This window comes from Lactuca sativa, chromosome 2 (assembly GCF_002870075.4).
Source record: "Lactuca sativa cultivar Salinas chromosome 2, Lsat_Salinas_v11, whole genome shotgun sequence".
NCBI classification, from domain to species: domain Eukaryota; kingdom Viridiplantae; phylum Streptophyta; class Magnoliopsida; order Asterales; family Asteraceae; genus Lactuca; species Lactuca sativa.
In genome coordinates, this window is record NC_056624.2 from 91,904,107 (window position 1) to 91,910,264 (window position 6,158).

At 36.5% G+C, this 6,158-nt stretch overlaps 1 pseudogene; it reads left to right on the top strand.

Annotated features, from left to right (window-relative positions):
- The first annotated feature begins 645 nt into the window (after nucleotides 1-645).
- On the top strand, nucleotides 646-5,427 carry LOC128132344 (uncharacterized; annotated as a pseudogene).
- The last annotated feature ends 731 nt before the right edge of the window (nucleotides 5,428-6,158 follow it).

The following is a 6,158-nucleotide window of genomic DNA, read 5'->3' on the forward strand; positions in this document are numbered from 1 at the left end:
TTTATGTTTTCATTTGGCTATTAGTTTCCTCAAAAAAAAAATCAAAGGTAAAAAAAAAAAAAAACGAAAAGAAGCAAAAAAAAAAAAAGAAAGAAAAAAAAAGCAAAAAAAAAATATTTACAAAAAAAAAAAGATTTACAAAGAAAAAAAAACAAAAAAAGGAAAAAAAAAAGAAAGAAAGAAGAGGAGGAACAAGTAAAGCCTTTTTTTTCTATAAAGTCAATTTGAATTGCAAGTGTAGTCTTTTTTTTCAAAAAAAAAAAATAATAACCCATTGTTTGCTTCATCATTAGCAAAGCCAAGTTTGTTTGGCTTTCTTTTCGTGTATTGAGGTTACTTTAATTTGGATACAATTTCTTTTGATTTGTTTGGTAAGTTTGAATTCCTCAAGGCCACAAGTTCAAATTTGATAATTGCTTCTTTAGTTTGTTTAGAACTTTAAGAGTTAAAAGGGAGTGGTAAAAGGCTGTGTGGTGAGACTAAAAGAGGGTAAAAGCCATTCGAGGGATACACGAGGGTTGAGTGAGCTATTTTTGAGAGAAACACGTGAGTGAGTGTTGGGAGGAAGTAAATTATTATTATTATTATTATTATTATTATTATTATTATTATTATTATTATTATTATTATTATTATTTTTTGGCAGAAATATAAGATGGGTGATCAAAACCCCCCACCAAACCTTCAAGTTCAAGCTATGATGGATGAGATGCGACGTTTGATGACAAATGAATTTAACCAAGTACATGAAAGAATGGACCGAATGGAGGCACAAGTACAAAGAACTCGATCTCGAGCATCATCACAGGTTTCTAACGGGGAAGAGGAGGATGATGGTTGGGAACCTGAAAGGCGACCAAATAGAAGGAGGTCACGAAGAGATGACAATTTAAGTTCTATTAAAATGAAAGTTCCTTCTTTCAAAGGCAAATCAGACCCGGACGCGTACATTGAATGGGAGACAAAAATGGAGTTCATATTTGATTGTCATGAATATTCCAACCGTAAGAAGGTAAAACTAGCCGTAGTTGAGTTTTCTGATTATGCACTAACATGGTGGGATCAACTTCTAATCACTAGACGGAGAAATGGAGAAAGGCCTATTGAGACATGGGATGAAATGAAGAGTGTCATGCGAAGACGGTTTGTGCCAAGTCATTACTTTCGTGATCTCCACAATAAACTTCAAAGCTTAAAACAAGGCAGCAAGTGTGTTGATGATTACTTCAAAGAAATGGAGGTTATGATGGTTCGTGCCAATATTGAGGAGGATCCTGAGGCAACCATGGCCAGATTCTTAAATGGATTAAATCTTGAAATTCGTGATCGCGTTGAGATGCAACATTATGTTGAAATTGAAGACATGGTCCATATGGCTGTTAAAATTGAAAAACAATTAAAAAGAGGTGGCGGGTCTCGAAATAACACTTGGAAGGCTAGTACTTCAAAAAAATCAGAAAATACACCTACTTCTTCTTCTAATTCCAAATCTAATCCTAAAACAACAAACTCTTCAAAAGGAAAAACTGATTCTTCTACTTTTAGGAATCGTGACATAAAGTGTTTCAAGTGTCAAGGAAGGGGTCATATTGCAAGTCAATGACCAAATAAGCTTACCATTGTGGTTAGAGAAAATGGCGAGATCGAAACGGATGAATCAGATTCTATAGTTTCACCGGAAGATTGTAGTGATGATGAAGAGGTGGCTGTTCAAGGTGATTTGTTGGTTGCAAGACGAGCTCTAAACATTCAATCCAAGGAGGGAGACGATGCCCAAAGGGAGAATATATTTCATACTCGTTGCTATGTTCAAGGCAAGGTATGTAGTGTTATAATTGATGGTGGGAGTTGTACTAACGTTGCAAGTACTTCCATGGTTGAAAAGTTAGGTATACCCACGATGAAGCATCAAAAACCATACAAACTTCAATGGCTCAATGATAGTGGTGAGGTGCGAGTTACAAAACAGGTGATGGTTTCATTTCGGATTGGAAGATATGAAGACGAGGTGTTGTGTGATGTTGTTCCTATGCAAGCCACTCACTTGCTGCTAGGTAGACCATGGCAATATGATAGACACGTAAGTCACGACGGTTTCACTAACAAATACACTTTTGTTTACAAAACAAAACCGGTAACTCTTGTACCAATGTCACCAATTCAAGTTTACCAAGATCAAGTAAAACTTCAACAAGATGCGAAAAAAGAGAGCGAAGGAAAAAAAGAGAGTGAGAAAAAAAAGATGATGAACATAAGTCACGACGGTTTCACTAACAAATACACTTTTGTTTGCAAAACAAAACCGGTAACTCTTGTACCAATGTCACCAATTCAAGTTTACCAAGATCAAGTAAAACTTCAACAAGATGCGAAAAAAGAGAGCGAAGGAAAAAAAAGAGAGTGAGAAAAAAAAGATGATGAACAAAAAAAATGAGTGAGAAAACAGAAGAAAATGAACAAAAAAAAGAAAGTGAACAAAAAAAAGAGAGTGAAAAAAACAAAGAAAACATGAAAACAAGAGGGAAAGAAAAAAAGGAAAATAAATATATTGCACTGGCAAAAAAAAGTAAGATAAAAGAAGCTTTTAAATCAGAAATGCATTTTGTGCTTCTTTTGTTCAAAGAAGCTCCAATAGCCACTAACATTTCGGCCGGAACTCTTCCGAGCGATGTTACCTCTCTCTTACAGGAATTTGCAGACTTGTTTGCTGAAGATGTTCCAAATGGATTGCCACCAATTCGTGGGATTGAACACCAAATTGACTTTATGCCTGGGGCGTCTATTCCCAACAAACCAGCCTATAGAACAAGCCCTGAAGAAACCAAGGAGCTACAAAGGCAAGTTGAAGAGTTACTTGCAAAGGGATTGGTTCAAGAAAGTATGAGCCCTTGTGTCGTTCCAGTCTTGTTGGTGCCAAAGAAGGATGGTTCTTGGAGAATGTGCGTAGATTGTCGTGCCATCAACAATATTACGGTAAAGTATCGTCATCCCATTCCCCGACTCGATGATATGCTTGATGAGTTGTATGGAGCAAAACTTTTTTCCAAAATTGATTTAAAAAGCGGGTATCACCAAATTCGCATGAAAGAAGGTGATGAGTGGAAAACAGCTTTTAAAACAAAACATGGTTTATATGAATGGTTAGTAATGCCTTTTAGCCTAACTAATGCTCCTAGTACCTTCATGAGATTAATGAACCATGTTTTGCGTGAATATATTGGCAAATTTGTGGTTGTTTACTTCGATGATATTTTGATTTATTCAAAGTGTCCAAAAGATCACCTTGAGCATCTGACATGTGTTTTGAGTGTGCTTAGGAAAGAAAGGCTATATGCTAACTTGAAGAAGTGTACCTTTTGTACTGACCAAGTTGTTTTCCTTGGGTATGTGGTGAGCTCCCAAGGAGTGGCTGTTGATGAAGAAAAGGTAAAAGCCATCCAAGATTGGCCAACTCCAAAGACTATAAGTGAAGTTAGAAGTTTTCATGGCTTGGCAAGTTTTTATGCCGGTTTGTCAAACATTTTAGCACTTTAGCATCACCACTTACAGAAATCATCAAAAAGAATGTTGGGTTTAAATGGGGAAAAGAACAAGAGCATGCTTTTCAACAACTCAAGTTTCACATAACTCTTGCTCCTTTGTTGTCTTTGCCTAATTTTGACAAAACATTTGAAATTGAATCTGATGCATCAGGAATTGGAATTGGTGCTGTTTTGATGCAAGAGGGTAAACCTTTGGCATATTTCAGTGAAAAATTAAGTGGGGCAACTTTAAATTACCCAACTTATGACAAAGAGCTTTATTCTTAGGTCCGAGCATTGAAAACATGGCAACATTATCTGTAGGCTAAAGAATTTGTAATTCATTCAGATCATGAGTCCTTAAAGTTTCTAAAAGGACAACACAAATTAAACAAAAGACATGCTAGGTGGATGGAGTTCATTGAGACATTTCCTTATGTCATCCGATACAAGAAAGGTAAGGAAAATGTTGTGGTTGATGCTTTGTCACGTAGACACTCTCTACTTTCTTCTCTAGATTTCAAAATTCTAGGATTTGAACAAATCAAGGAATTATACCACAATGACGTTGATTTTGGTCAGATTTACCAAGCTTGTGAACAATGCTCTTTTGAAAAGTTTTTCTGACATAATGGTTTTTTGTTCAAAGAATCAAGACTTTGCATTCCTAAATCTTCCTTGCGTGAGCTTTTGGTTAGAGAAGCACATAGTGGAGGCCTTATGGGACATTTTGGGATCGCAAAAACATTATCTACTTTGCAGGAACATTTCTTTTGGCCAAAAATGAAGGTGGATGTTGGAAGAATTTGCAATAATTGTATTGTGTGCAAGCAAGCCAAATCCAAGGTTCAACGTCATGGTTTATATACTCCACTTCCAATACCATGTGAACCATGGGTTGATATTTCAATGGACTTCGTGTTGGGTCTACCAAGATCCAAAAGTGGAAAGGACTCTATTTTTGTGATTGTTGATAGGTTTTCTAAAATGGCTCATTTTATTGCGTGCAATAAAACTAATGATGCATCTCACATTGCTGATTTGTTTTTTAGAGAAATTGTCAGGTTGCATGGAATGCCAAAAACCATTGTCTCAGATCGGGATTCTAAGTTTTTGAGTTATTTTTGGAAAACTTTGTGGGCAAAATTAGGGACAAAACTCTTGTTTTCAACAACTTGCCACCCACAAACGGATGGTCAAACAGAAGTGGTGAATAGGACCTTGTCCACCTTGTTGAGGGCTTTAATAAAGAAGAACATCAAAACATGGGAGGACTGTTTGCCACATGTTGAGTTTGCATACAATCGTGCCACTCATTCTGCTACAAAAATGTCACCATTTGAAATTGTATACGGTTTTAATCCTTTGACTCCTTTGGATTTATCACCTTTGCCTTTTTCTGAGCAGGTTAACTTAGATGGAAACAAAAAGGCTGAATTTGTGAAACAGATACATGAGAAAGCTAAATATAGAAAGAAGAACGGAGCAATATTCAAAACAAGCGAATAAAGGGCGACGCAAGATGATTTTTGAACCGGGTGATTGGGTTTGGTTACATATGAGAAAAGAACGATTTCCAGCCCAACGACGTTCAAAATTGCTTCCAAGAGGGGACGGTCCTTTCCAAGTTTTAGAGCGTATCAATGACAATGCATACAAATTGGACCTGCCGGGTGAGTATAACGTTAGTGCAACTTTCAATGTAACTGATCTAGCTCCTTTTGATGTAGGTTCTGATTTGAGGACAAATCCTTTTCAAGAGGAGGGGAATGATGCAAACCCACAACTGTCAACAAAGGATCCAAATCAAATGCCAGATGGACCAGTTACGAGGGCACGAGCTAAAACATTCAAAGAGGCTTTAAATGGATTGGTTAGAGAAGTTTGTACTCAAGAAAGTGTATAGAGACCCATTGGACCCAATCAAAGTTGGATTACCATAATTCAAGTCCAAGAGTGATTTACAAGATACAATAAGAGCCTTTATAAGCCCATTTCGTTTTTTTTATGTAATTTTCGTTTTTATATATCCTAAATAAGTGTTGGGGAGATAAAAGGGTCTTAGGTTACATGAACCTTGTGATAAACCATGTCTAGGTTCATAATTTTAAACTTGGGGGTTAAATGCCTTAAATTAAAGACACTTCTTTAATTTGTGGCTCTTTAGGTGCTCTTCCCACACTATAAAAACGTGGTATTTGTATCCATTTGAAGTCAATCAAGTTTTGAATACAATTTGTGAGTTTTTAACTCTTTTTTCGTTCTTTGTGAACTTTAAAACTTATCAGGTTTTCATAGCTTGTGGCGTTCAAACTTATCAATCAATTTGGTGGGTTGATTGTGGCGTTTTATACCAAGGTTCTTGTCTCTTTATAGACAACGGGTCGCGGTTTCCACCTTTGTTTTACAATTCTGTAACCAAAAGAACGATCGGGCGAAACGTGTTCAAACCTCAATTTTGGGTGAGATCACATCAGGACTCATGGCCGTAAACTCCTATATACCCATGAATAATTGTGTTAATGATTCCAAATAAATCACATGTGATTTCTAAAATTGTTCCAAGGCCTTACATGAAATTTTATGGGACTTATGGGGTGTTTTTGGAGTTTACGGCCCATGAGACCCCCCTCATGG